This window comes from Daphnia magna, linkage group LG8, assembly GCF_020631705.1.
Source record: "Daphnia magna isolate NIES linkage group LG8, ASM2063170v1.1, whole genome shotgun sequence".
Lineage (NCBI taxonomy): Eukaryota > Metazoa > Arthropoda > Branchiopoda > Diplostraca > Daphniidae > Daphnia > Daphnia magna.
In genome coordinates this window covers 7,644,096-7,659,081 of record NC_059189.1, presented here as the reverse complement: position 1 = coordinate 7,659,081, position 14,986 = coordinate 7,644,096, and the positions used below count along the sequence as shown (strand labels likewise).

The 14,986-nt window shown below is 40.2% G+C and overlaps 1 pseudogene; it reads left to right on the top strand.

The window, feature by feature from the left end:
* The first annotated feature begins 7,138 nt into the window (after positions 1 to 7,138).
* Positions 7,139 to 9,315, top strand: LOC116929564 (annotated as a pseudogene).
* Positions 9,316 to 14,986: the final 5,671 nt, after the last annotated feature.

The following is a 14,986-nucleotide window of genomic DNA, read 5'->3' as shown; positions in this document are numbered from 1 at the left end:
GGTTTCAAATCGGAGGTCTGTGAATGGACCCAACGCAATACAGTTTGAGAGTCCGTATGGAAGGGGACTTCACGTAGGTTGATCTCGAACTCCCAAAAAATCACGAGAACTATATTTCTTCTACAGCAGCCTGCAACTCCAATCTTGGGATGGTGAGGCCTTTTACTGGTGTTACAAGTATTTTCGCCATGAAGAAGGATACTGTAACGAAGGCCTACAAATATATTTACTCATCATGCCCACATTTTACTGTCTCATATTTACTCCCCTTTCCCTTATGATATCCGACTTTTTCCTTCTGTTAAAGTTTACAATTCGTACCGTATTTCATGCTCATTTCCTTGAAAAGTTGTTTGTCAATTCGGAGATCAAGTCATCGACGCTTTGGTCTGACCTCGATGAACACCTGCAACTGACGTGTGTGCGATGCGCATATCTCACAATAAATAAACAACCGGTTGATTGGTTGCATACACGTCCCAATAAATCACATAACAAAACATCTTTTGATTGGTTGCCCATGCCGAGTTGCAACTTGACATGAGCGTCTGTGACCACTCCCGAAATGCGAGGTTTCGTGGTAAACCCACATTTCCCAAACTTTGCATTTTGTGAGCACTTGTCGTGCGTTTCTCTCTTCTTGAACTGTCTGTTTCTTCCGCGTCTCGCTCTCCCTTTCCCGAGCCGCATCTTATCGTTCTTACCGCCTTGCGCTCCCGTAACGCTCGCGCTACATCGGTAAGCTTCCATTCGGCTCGTTATCCCATTTCTTGTCCTGTTGTATGTCCTTTCCCGTGTAATCCTTATGGTCTTAGTCAAGTAAATACACACCAATCATTGTGGATATTTCTCCTCCGAGTTCAGTCTATTTCAAACTTTGAGATACACTTTTCAATCTTTGTAGTACTCTTCCCCACAAAGGGATGTATTACAATACGTTGATCGACTGGTTCTCGAAGACGAAGCAGAAATACGCCACAGCTCCAAGCCCTTTTGTGCTAGCATCCGTAAATACATGCAGGTGTTGATGCGTCCAACGTCCACATTGAAGTCGAAATTATCTTGGCACCGTCAGCAACTCTAGGTTCTCCAGATACTCGTACAAGTAATGGAAGTATTTGCCTAGTTCTTCAGGGATCGGGTCATCCCAACCCATTCTTTTCTCGTACGTCCATCATGCAGGAGGTACTTCATCAAGAAGACAACAGGAGCGACGAGTCCCAACGGGTCGTATACACTTGATATAGTACTGAGGAAGATTCGTTTGGTGAGAGTGTCATTGCTGGACTGTTTACGTATCTTGAACATTAACATATCCGTCTCACTGTCCTACATCACTCCAAGTGTTCGCCCGATTAGCAGTTTTTCCAGATTAATGTGCAGCGTAGGTGAGGCCAGCCCAAATTCTCGTAAGGCTTCGATTTCCTTTCTTGATGAGGACGTCCACTTCTTTAAGTTTAAACCGCCAAGATGTAAGAGTGTATTCATTTAGTGGACCCGTTTTACTACATCGTCTTCGGAATCTAAGGAGCCGAGGTAGTTGTCAACGTAGAAGTTTGTTCTAACGCTATCTGCTGCTTCCACATACTGGTCGCGATGATCGTCTGCAGTCCGGTTAAGGGCGAAGATACAGGTTGTTTGGGAAGATACTGATCCAAAGACGTGAACTGTCATTTGGTACGTTAACGGTGATTGATTAGTGCCAGGCGCCTGGTAAACAAAACGGTAGGCCGCCTGATCTTCTACTGGGACTTTCACCTTAAAAGGAATGAAACGTATGTCCTTCGGGTATCGACTGAATATTACAAGACCGAGGAAGATACCATCGGACATTCAAAGAATAACTGACAGGACTTCTTTTGGCAATATAACTAATTTAAATATAATTAAGACATTATAAGTGAAATAAACATAGGCGAGTGAAGATTTGAACCCGAGTCTCCGACGTCTTAGTCGGAGTCTCTGACCATTCAGCCATCCCTTTCACAATTATTTCATCTATATTTTGTTACTAAATCAATGTGAAATACTTGTGAAATGTTTGCTGCTGGGGATGCCCAACAGCTGTCTTACATAATTATCAGCTTAGTACAATTTTTAAAACTTGCATAGACTTGTATTATTTTCATTCTATTATTTTTATTTTGCTGTTTCTGTTACACTACGAATCGCTCATACAAATTATCCAGCACACTGATATAAAAATTGTAAATGAAATCGTAAAACCTAACTTCTCATTATAGTTTTTTTTCAGAATTTTTATAAAAAGCCAAGAATTTCTCTTAAACCTCCCCAAACCCAAGCTAGCCCTTCCGTGTTCCCAGACAAACACATTGTGTTGGAAAATAAAATATTTCTTTAGTTTTGAACAAAATTTATTTTGTCAATCAAAATCAAAAAAATAAATAATCTTCTTGGCTGTTGAATGGACGTCCGTAGAATCACATTTTTGAACATCCATTTGCAATTCAATTGTTGCTATCCGACGGAAATCCCTGGAACTATTTATAGAGTGCATGGATATCAAACGGATGTTAAGCCATTAATCGGACTGCCGACGGCAGAAGTGTGCTATGTGGGTTACGTGAGTCTCGAACCAGATGAGTGTTGGCCACAATTTCAAGAAACGTAGTTTTAGAGCTAACAACGAGTTTGCTTAGCTGCTCACCCATGCTTTTTATCGCCTTGTTTAAAGTTTCCGTAACTGATGTTGCATAAGTTTCCATCTTGACCTTTGTTTGATCCAGCTTGACTTCCAGCTTCAGCATTTATTTCTGGATATTCATGTCCCGCTGGCTGGTTTGTCTGGAAGGGTCAATCAGTGCCGAACGAGTAGACCTTTTCTGTGATAACGTCGTGCTGATCGTGACGTCTGAAGTTGGCGTCCCAATAGAACTGGCTGAATGGCGGGATGACGTGGCATACCTAATGGCGAACTTTACAATTTCCACGTGGTCGGTGTCGAATTGTAAATCCCATTTTTCACATGCTTGACGTTGTTGATCCGTAATATCGGGCAAGCTCTCCATATACTTAGGGTGAAGATCTTTGACTTTTTCGTAGATTACAACTTCGTTCGTCATGCTGCAACTTGCAACTTCTTGAGTCTGATGGCTTCCATCTTGTGATCTGCCACTGCTTCTCTGAGCTGATTCGTTAACTTCGTGTGGGCCGCCTTTCTCTTCCCACATTTCTGCTTCAGATCGTTTTACGGGAATTTGGCTACGGCTTCACTCATGACGTAGAAACGTTGAAAGACAATGAAGTAGTCACACGTAAACGGATGTCGATGATCCACTTAGATACAGCGACGATACAGTCAGATGCTGAACGCGTGGTAGACAGGGTTTTCCCTCCGGGCTGGCGTAGACGTTTTCCAAAGTCTTACCAAGGGCAGCAACCCGACAGTTTTACTGAATCTAACACGTTTTACTAAAAATTAAGAGAGAAATGCACGTATTCGTTAAATCTCTCATTTCAGCACCGTGTGTCCCAAATGCTCACGTGCAGTGGAGCTGTTTTTACAGAGATGAGAGATGGAATGATGAAAAATGAATGAAATTATGACGAGTGGGATTTAACTTAACTTATTTCTACGTCAGGGCTGACGGGAAAATGACCACCGGCGTGGGAAACTCAAAAGTGACTTGGGGTGCGGGTTTCAAGTGAAAGTGGGTCTTTACTAGTTTACAATTACGAGGGAGGGGGGGGGGTGGTAGACAAGACGTACTTGTGTATGGTATGGCTTTACAAAATGAACACTGAACACAATGAGCAATAACAACCTTCCACGTCAATGAAAAAAGAAGGCCCTTGCCACCCACAATCCTGCTCGTGGGGACAGCACTGCAAGTGACACATCCATGGAACGTCCATTGGATATCCAAAGAAAATTCACAAAATAGATAAATTATTAGCTTGGATTCGATACCTTATTCTCTCTTCCACTCTTTTGCGAACCAGATGCTATAACCACTCAGCTGTTATATTATATTATGTATTATTATATATTTTTTATTGTATTAAATCAATTTTATTAGCGCTAAATAAAAAAAAAATTTGAATAACTATTCCCACTGAGTTTGCGGTTTATGGGTTGTTTTAATATTTTTATTTACCCCTGAGGGATTTAGTTTACTAAATTTCCGAAGGTTTAAGGGCCTTTAACGCAGCACAACTTACAATAGGCTCCTCCTCCAGATAGAGACCCGAAAAGGTTTATTGGAATTTTTTCCACCAATAGGAATGAAGGAAAACGAAAAAACAGTATTAACGATATTTTTAAGCTGAAATTTGTAGATTTAAATTATGACAAAGGTAACAAATGATAATGCACGCCATTTTAATGTCTTAATTGTAAAACTATGTGACAACTAGAATTTTTTTTCGTAAATAACAAAGTCAACAATCGGCCATTTTGTAATATTTGGGGTGCTTCAACATTTGGAAAACAGATGGCACATTTGTACTTTTTTCCTAATTCAAAATTTAAAAACTAGATGTCACTATTTCTTATGTAAACCAAATTGGAAAACAGAAACAAAAACATGAAGGCGCCCAAGAGGCTTATTTATTATAAAGAATAATCAACCGTACGGTGTAGTACACTGTACCCAAACTTGCTGCGATCTCGATCAAAAATTGATCGGAACGTCAAGTCTGGCTGTACTCAAACTTAATAAATATAACTATCTTCTTTCATGCTTTTGCCGTCAATTAGTTCATTTAAATTTTTACCAAAAACATTATGTAAAAACATTTATTCGTATTAATTAAAAAATCTGACTGTGAAAAAGTTAGGAAAAAGGTGTACGCGAATATCATCATATTGAATTCTTCATATCAAATACAAAATTCATCAAACAGTGTGAATTTTCAACACTAGGTGTCACCCAGAAATAATAGGGCAGAATTATCGGCAAAAATTTCAACTTGGTCTCAGCGAGACGGTCTCGAAGGGTCGAGACCGTCACCGCTACATCCCAGTGGGACTATCCCGGCCCTCTGATTGGCTCTCTCATCCCTTATACCCTTCCATGTATTTCTGCTTCCCCCCCTCTCCCACATTTTCCTGATACACACAGCGTGGTTTTCCATGGGAGTGGAGTTTGCGCTTTGATTTGTTTGTTTCTTTTTTTTTACATTTATCGTTTGCTGTTTGTTAAGTTTTAGAAATACAATATTTTTAAATATAATTTTTTTTTCATCATATTTAATAGATTGAAATAAGAACCAGACATGTTATTTGATCACCAAAAACAGATCAATCGCTCGCTCATTGATCATTCCCAAAAAGTGACCAATCACTCGCTCATCGCTCACTGAAATAGAAGTGATAAATCGATCGCTCAATTCGATCACTTTTCAATAACAACATTTAGAAAATTTCAGTTTATTTCTGTATTACTTTCCTTCAAAGTTGGAATGTTTAAATAAAATCCAGTGAATTACAGTGAACTATTTTTTCGATGTTTTTGCGGGACTATTGATCCAACAACGGCAGCATTTCCCGTTTAATAAAAAAAAACTAGTATTTCAAAGTTGAGATCCGATAATCGAGTTTTTTTGAAAATCAAGCCAGCAGTGCTGAAGACACGTTCGCATGCAGCCGACGATGGAAATGCACTATTATATTCCCTAATAAGATAAAAAATTTAGTACATTTGTAAACAATAAAAAAATATATAAAAAAAAAATATAAAGCCTTTCCCAAATCAAGCAGACTAAGCAAGCAGTCTGACTAGAATTCTCGAAAAATCTTTTCACTTTAGTGACAAATTTAAAGAAGTTATATTTTTGGTTCACAGATGGCGCTGCAATCTGTGATCAAAATTTATCACAACCTTTCGATCTCGATCTCGATCTCGATCTGGGTCGTGGATCAATCGCTCGCTCACGATCAGCAAGAAGTGATCGAACGATCAAATCGATCTCGTTCAGAAATCGATCACCACAAGTCTGGTTTTCTATTTCTTAAATTAGTGTAAATTGAGCCATAGACCTCTTGCAGAATGCGGATAGCAGGATTCCTGTAGTACAGCAATGTCTCTATCCGCCATCTTAGGAAAACCACACCCTTTTTTAACAGGGTCTCTTAAGGGATTATTTTTTCTAGTTGAATAATTTGTTAAGTGGTTAGTGATAGAAAATAGTGTAAGGAATGCATCAGCTCACTCTTTCTTGGAAAAATATCCTCCCTCTCATTCCTGGAAACAAGTCATTTTCCTTTCCATCCTTTCATTACGCTCACCTTGCGTTGGTGATCGCGTTGACTTTGTTTGTCGTATAAAACCCCATCAATTGTAATTCTTCGTTAGTCAACGCTGGGCTGTTTACCCAGTCTAGTGTTGATTCACCCCTTCGCGAGTCAAGTGTCAGGTCGTTTATTCGACCTGCTACTGGCTTGCTCGTTCCCCGTTTAAACTTGTCTTATTTGTGTCTTTGTTGTGCTTGACGCTGGCTATGCGGCTACGGCCTGTATGTATGCCTCCAATCGTTTGAGACATTTATCGACTTGTATGAATCATGTTAACATTTTACGGGAATATACCATCGAACGAAGTCCGCAGCTTCCCTTAATCGAGTAAAAGCTATTTACTTAAAGATGAAGTAAGTAGGGGTTTTACAATAGTTAGACACAAGGTAATAAACTAGATTATTCAGGTTAAATTTAGAATACAATTTTTTTACCGAAAGTGTTTTTGGAAGAATTTTTATTTAACGTTTTGTAGATGTCATCTGCTGTTGTTTATAGTGTTAAAACAAAAAACAATATTGGTAATCTTCTTATTTTTTCTATTATTTCCCCTATTAATTAGTGATGATTTTACATCACTAATTAATATTTGGCTTTTGCTAGAATGTGTAGACCTCTTTCACCATGCGGATAGCAGGATTCCTGTAGTCCTGCAACGGCGCAATCCCCCATTGTTTTTCCAACCCAACCCTGTTTTGCTGGGATTTCCATAGGGAAACAAGTTTAGCATTAAAAATTCTCCTCTCAGTGAAATTTTTTTGTGTTTCACTGCATTGGATAACTAGCACCATCATCTGGGTAAGAGATCAAGCCTTATTATATTGTCGCAAACTGAAAATTAATAGTCACTATTTGATTTCGTATATACGGCTATCGTCAATTATGGTTATTCAGTGCGCAGTTCGTGGGTGTCTATCTAAATGGAAAAAGGAAAATAAAATTAGATTTTTCATCATTCCATCCTTGTCTAACCAAAAACAACCGCAAGATTCCAGGTTCCTGCACGAGAGAAGATTGTTGTGGCTCTCCAGATTGGACATAAATGAAGTGTTATCGACAAAAGTTTTCCATGTTTGTCAGAAACATTTTGTCAATGGTAATGTGTAAGGGTTAATAGTTATCGTTATTGCAACACATTATTATTTTTGTCCTAATTCAGGGAAACCATCATACTATTCTAATGTTGATAGTATAGACTGGGCTCCTTCAATCAATCTAAGAAAAGATTACTCTTCTCGTTATGAAAGAAGACAGAAGTACAACAAGCATAGAGGTAAAACATTTTATGCCTGTTCTGCAATATCGATTACTCATTACTTTTTATTTCACAGAAAATCATATGTTGAAAAGTACTAAAGACAATGTTGATGTTGACATGGATCAAGACTGTTATCATGACGAATATCTATATATATAGACGATCCTGTGAAATATGACAAACACTTTAATCCGTTGGATCTCTCAAACAAAAACGAGCTACAGGAAGATACTGAAGCTGCTCCAGAGAGTATAAATCATCAGCCAGCCTTAAGTTTAGAATTAAAATCTCTTAAAGAGGAAATCATTCGACTTCAAAGCCAGTTGCATGCGCTGAATGAAGATTATGTTTCCTAAAAAAAAGAGTTTTTCTTGTACTCTCAACGTCCAATAACGTCGGACTTCTTCCAGAAATGCCAAGGTAGCGACAAATGGATGAAGGCCTACCCTAGTCTCTCCACGCCGAAATCGTTCGAGATTTTGTACAACGCAATATCATCAGCCGTTCTGGAAAACAGTGTAAGGAACGGTCAGCCGCGTTCCTTATATCCCTTTTCTCCTTTCCCACGCTTACAACCCTTTTCCCCTCTTCCACAGATAGGTCATCTACCGATGGCTCCGGCCTTCAATCTCCCTTCTACCTGGCCTTCAAACGTGTGAATTCTCCACATAGGTGTTACATTTACACGCCAAATATTAATTACCTTTGCGACATATAACCCTAAGTGACCTTGCTCCATCGTATAAATGTTGCCCTTTTCCCCGATTTTCAGTCAGTCTTGAGTCAGTCTTGAGTCAGTCTTGTGTCAGTCATGTTTCAGTCGCTTTTCGCTCATCTTCCAGTCTATTTGCAGTCTTCGTCAGTAAGTCTCTTTTAATCGGACTCGTCTTGTTAACTGTTATGTTGGTCTTTGGCAAAAACGTTGGGCAACAATAAACTCATCATCATCACACACAACTATTCCCCATATTCAATATTAAAAGTAAGGAACACTATTTTCTTCCCCGTCCTTACAACAGCAACTATTCCATAAGCAAGAGGCAACAATTATTTCTAACTCTTGTTAAATTGAGTCATGAAGTAAGTGAAATCGACTTGTCTTTGCGCTTCAATATTTGCGAGTCGACGATCTCCCGTTATTTTCATTCATGGATTAATGCTTTGTACTTTAGGCTTCGCAGTCGGGTTATAGTTTGGCATAGTCTTGATGAACTAAGAGTTGCAATGCCTATGTGCTTCCGACGAACTTACCCTAGAACGGTTTCAATTACGGATTGTTTTGAGACACAGATACAAATACCTCATAATCGAAACGAACAGGCAGCAACATATTCTACTTACTAGAGTAGAAATACTGTTAAATACTTCATTTCAGCTACGCGCCAACGGTACCATCAACTTCATCTCGAAAGGCTATACTGGCAGAAAATCGGACCAGTTCATAGTTAGACATTGTGGGTACAAGGATAACCTCAAAGAGGGAGACGGTGTTTTAGCCGATAAAGGTTTTGATGTTGGTGAAGAGATTGGATTGATGGGGGCAACTTTGACTACTCCAGCTTTCAAGTTAGCTGCGCAGCTTACTCATAAAGAAACTGAAGTATCTAGGAGAGTCTCAAATGTTAGAATTCACCTCGAGCGTGAGATAGGGTCCTTACGAATGAGGTTTGGGATAATGTGTGGTCTAGTTGTAATGTTCAATCTGAATAATTTCGCAGAAAATGTTTGTTTACATGACAAAATAGTGACTGTTTGTTGCACCATTTCCAATTGAAACCCAAGAGTAGTTCCGTTTGGCTAGATTGTATTATCACGTTGAACCCCACATAACACAATGCAGTCCGTCGGATGTCCGACAGATGTCGGGGTCGGATGTTGAGTTTTTATATATCCTCCGGACAGCCTGATATCCGATTTGGATGTCCTATGGATGTCATTTTTTTTGTTTTTGACAGCCCTCAACAGCGCCGTCGGACATTCTAAGGATATCCGAACGGGCTGTCATTTGGCTAAAAATATGACATGTATTGGACCTCTAATCTTGAAAAAAATATTAGGTTGCATTAGGATCCGAACGTGGGTCTCCCGCATCACAGTCGAATATTATTCCACTGTGCCAATCTATAAATGTTTGAATTATCGTTTTCGAACAATGCAATCGAATTTTTGTAAAACACTTGAGTTTTTATCGATAACAAATCACATACAGGATTTTAAAGAAGTCAAAATGATGTCGAACTTAGGTTAAACCTGAAGTTTATAAATTGCAATTAAACAATTAATGCTAAATATTTTTTGAATTTTAAACTTCAGTATGATTTATTAAGTTTAAAGTAGTTTTTTATTATTTGAAATTATAATCCTATCATAAGTATACTTGCTTTGAATATTTTTTAATGCTGAATAATATTTATTTTCTCTAAGTTAATTTCCAATGGCTTGGTTCCCGTAAGCTAAACGGAAAGCTTGTGCAAACAAAATCAAGATTTACATATATTTTATTCATTTTTTATAATAAATTTTAAAATAAACCATCCGGCAAATAGATAATTCCTCCTTATTTTTTTTTTATTTTTCGTATTAAATGCTGGACTTAAAATAAAAATACGTTCAAGGTAAAAATTTGAACACGGTTAAGTTCTCCCCTTTTGGAAACAAAGAAATTTTGACAATAATAATGAAACTTAGTGATCGGCCCCAATTAGTTCTAATCGAGTTACCCGCCCCGCACCGATAAAGTGCATTCAGGGTTGAATTGAAGTGCCACTTTTTTAACCGGGGCGTGCGGGGAAAAATTTTAGGTTAACCCGTTGCCCTGACTAAATTTTTAACAAATGCTTTTCTTTCGGTTTCAGAGTAAAAATCGGGGCAAGCGGGTAGAACGAGCTATTATCGGGTTTGTTATCGGATCGATCGGGTGAAACAGTCAATCGATAATGTTTCTTGCATTGATGAATCGATTGATTACAATCCAATTGATAGCAAACCCCAATTGAATTCGGGGAGAAGAATTTTCCACCCTGAGTCACGCCTCGATGGCCCGAAATGAGAAACCCGATTTGCAAAAAAGCGCCCCGATTGGCTCGAGGCCGATCCTTAAATGAAACAATTGAAAATCTTCTTGGCTGTTGGAAGGAGGTCCGTAGAATATAATTTCCGCACATCCATTGCACTTCCAAGGTGACTAGCCGACGGACATCCCTGGAACTACCCATTGAGTACATGGATTTCTAACGGATATTCAGCCATGATTCGGACATCATCCGACGGCAGAAATGTGCTATATGGGACATGTATCTCATGACATTTTAAATTTTTGGTAAGCATGTATACGATTCTGTACGAAATTAAAGCAATACACTGGACAACTTAGTTGCGCGCCATCAAAGGTTTCCTTACTTTTTTATCAAAGGTTACACTTCCAGTTTTCGCCGAATCTTTTCTTCCTTAACTTTACTAAACAAGATTGATGAAATTGACGAACACGGCATGTTGTAGAATTTCAAACAACCATCACTACGGCCACTCTTTCAACATTTCAGAAACATGGGCTATAAATAGATGAGATCACAGAATTTTTTCTTTAGGAACACGAATAGCTCCTCTTTGTGCATCACTGTTATTGTGAGTGTGAGCGAGATCATCTTTATTAATTTTTGTGCTAACATTTGCCTGAACTTCACGACTAGAATTCTGGTCTTTACATACTGTTTTTTGCAAATTTGTATCATTTAGGAGATTGCAGAAGGAAGGCGGATCGTTTAGTTCGATTACGTTTAGTAGTTCTACATCCGCCAATTGTAGAACAGTTGGCTGTTGAAGGTAACGGGTATGTGTAAAGTAACATTTGGAGCAAACAATTTACATCGCGGAACAACCTTATCAGCAAATTCTACATCACAGGAAATTTTTTAGGCGACCAAGTCTCGCTTAGTGTATACAATAAAGTAGTGATGTGACGTTAACTTTAACGGATAACGTGAAAATTACGTTAACGGACGTTTTTTGGATCGTTTAATTTAACGCAATAACTCAACGTTTTGAAAATTAGTAGACGTTATTTTTGACGTTATTTAATTTTTTAAGCTTAAAAATACAGTGTTGAAAAAAAAAATTTTATTACTCTGCTTTAAAAAAGGCTGAGTTGTGTCAGAGTAATAGAATACTGGTGTAGCCACGGCCATGTTAACTCCCCCTCTCGGATTTTTTCCCAAAAGTTGTTGCCAATTTTGCGTATCGATTGTGAGAAAATGAGGCAAGATATCGATTTAAGTGTCCCATAACCGTAACTGCCACCTATGAATTGAGTTTTAAGGGTTGTTATTGTTATAACAACCCATATGTTTATACATACATTTTTTCACACTAATTAATTAAGCCACTTTTTGTTTACTTTCTGAAGTGCAGACGACGAAAATTAGCGAAAACATAGTGAAAACGTAATACATAACAAGTTCACAACACAGCCGCTGTGGCACTTTCGTTATGGGATAGAAAGACTTTCAGGCCAAAAAGGCAATGGGAGGGCCCGCCATAAGCGTGGCTACACCAGTATTCTATTACTCTGGTTGTGTCATGTGTGTAGTCTGCTACAAATTAGAAAAACGTGGTTTAAAAAAAATTGATAGACGTACAAACAAGTAATTTTGTTCTCTTTTTTTGTAAGAAATGACTAAATGAGTGAAACAGAAATTTCAGAAGGCGAAGGGCAATTTGTCCCATTCATTCCTGCGAGTTTGCATAAAAGAAGTCCTATTCACCACGATATTTTGCGTCCCTTGTTTTTTTAATAATTTATCATCATCTAATTATAATTTATAATTTTTTTTTTTTGGATTCACCAAATTAAATTTGAAAATTAAATATTCTTCTTGTTGCGGGTCCCAAGTCCACTCAAGGTTTTTTTTAAGAGTGGGGACAGGGGGGACAGCAAGGCGGCGATCTTATTGCTGAAGTTCCCGACCTGCTGGCAGAGCCCAGAGAACGATCGAAGGTCTGTGATGTTGTTTGGTTGTGGAAACTCACGGATTGCCCTAGTCAGCTCTGGGTTGGGGCAGAACCCGTCTTCCGTTACGCGATATCCTGCGAAATCTCCCATGGCGTTTCTAAATGAAGTTTTTTCTCGGTTGAATCCGACGTTGTTGTCACTTGCTGTTTTGAAGACCTCATGTAACAGCTCTAGGTGTTCTTCGTATGTGGGGGAGTAGATTATTAGGTCTTCCATGCATCTAGATGTGTTCCGAATTTGCCCAAAGATATAATGAAAACGGCGTCCGTAGTCATCCCCGGCATGGCAAATGCCCATTGGCAGCCGGGTGTATTGATAAAGGCCTTCAGGGGTGGCAAATGTGGTCAGAGCCATGGATGCTTCGTCTAAGGCGCACTGATGATACCCTTTCAAAGCATCTACCACTGTGAAGAAGCGCATGCCTCTGGGGATAGACCGGACTGCTTGGTATGGTGTGGGGTTGTCGAACTTTGTCCCTACCAGCCATTTGTTTAGTGGACGGTAATCCGGGCAGAATCTTATACCTCCCTTCTTTTTCGGTACTAGTACAACCCCGTGGACCCATGGGGTTGTAGAATCTGGGGGGTACTCTTCGTATGATGCCTTGCGCGACTTGTTCCGCCAGCTCTTCTTTGAAGGGTAACTTCAACGGTTCGGACACAGGGCGTGACCCGTGCAGCTTTACGGGTACAGCTCATTCGCGTAAGTGGAAGTGACAAGGAGGACCTGACATGATCTTGCATATTCCGTCGAAGACCCGCGGGTATTCTCCCATCAGTCTGGCTAGATCTGCATTCTTTCTTGCTTGTGATGGGGAAAAATGGACCATGTTGATTCTGGCCCTTGGGTATCCGGCGTGTATCATGCCCAGCTTCCGTTGTGTTGCCGTGCAGATTACTGATTGCTTGAGTTCTTCTAGGACATTAATTGCCGTACAGACTGGGCTGGGGTCGTTAATGTCGGTTGGCCAGTCAATTGTTGCCTGAAAGGTGCCTAAACAGAGGATTGGGCTTCCTGTTGCGGTCTGGGCCGAGTTGTTGGGCCTCAGTGATACTGTAGGGAAGTGCGCGTAGTACAGTGTATCAGGGATAGCGTCAATCTCTGATCCTGTGTCAGCGAGTGTTGGCAATGTGGCCTGTATCTTCCCCTCTCTGGAGCTAAATACCATTGGTAGCGGTTTGTTTCTTAAGCACGGTAACTCTGTGTTGAAAATGGACCCGATTTTTTTCTTGCATTGCCTTCGCATACCTTTGCGAAGTGGTTTTCTCTGCCGCAATTGAGGCATTTTCTTCCCCACGCCGGGAAATCTCGCCTGATATGTCGGGAGGCTCCGCCGCAAAAACGGCATGACAAGTTTTCCGGCCCTCGAGTCTCACTGCTACTGGTCTCGTTTGATTTTTTGGATTGGTAGGCTGATCGGCGAATGAAATTGATGGACGACTCGTCTTGCAAGTGTGCTGCTTGGAGCTGGGAAGTTTCTGCTGTTCTCAGGATTGTGATCGTTCCGTCTAGTGTTAGTGTGTCTCCTTTTTCGAGCAGTTTGATGCGTACGTCATTGTCTGCAACGCCCGTTACTATCTGTCCGAGGATACGGGTTGCTTCACACCTGGCACAGCAGTCACCGGCAAAGTCACACTTTCTACTTAAATCGCACCACACAGCCAGTTGTCTGCCTGTTGGTTGGGACGTTGACAGCATGTAGACATCAAGTGGCGCCAGACGTGACGGTTTCTTCCTGCGTTACATCGTGCTCTTAGTGCTCCGATTATCTGTTCATGGTCTGCCAACTTCGCTGTCGTAAGGCCAGCCGACAGGACGGTTTGTAGTGTTTGGGTTGAAAAACACGACAGCAGCAGATTGGTTTTATACGCTGGGAGGAGCGCGACGTCCAAAACTTCATCGATGGTCGAGAGGGCAGGAATATCTCCCATCTTCTGACCCACGTGTCGAACGAGTCCTTTTCGGCTTCCAAATCAAATGGTGGTGGGTTTCCATAGGGCTTAAAGGCTCTTGGTTGCAACTGTTGTGCTGGGTTTCCCGCTGGGGCTGTTGCCATTGGTGCGGTGGTCGTGTAGCACTCTGTTGGGGGAATAATGAGTAAGTAAAAGCATGCGGCAGCGATTCGACCCAGTTTTTCCATGGTTTTTGTGGTGTTTTCTTACCGGGTTTTGGTTTTACTGGATTTGAAATTGTGTTTCTTGAGATGCTCTTCCTTCTTTCCCTTCCTTCCTAATTTTTTTTTTTTTTTTTTTTTTTTTTCTTGGTTGCTTAAGTTACTGGCGTGTAGTGGGTAGCATGCTGTGCCTCGTGTTCTGATCTTTATATGCTGCGTACCACGTGGCTTTTGTAGTTCCTGGCCGCGTTGTCTTAGGGGTGTTCTTGAAATATCTGGTTGGTGTGATCAAGGAATAATAGGATGTTATAACATCTGCGCCATGTTGAGACTTGGGTCAAGACTGTATTT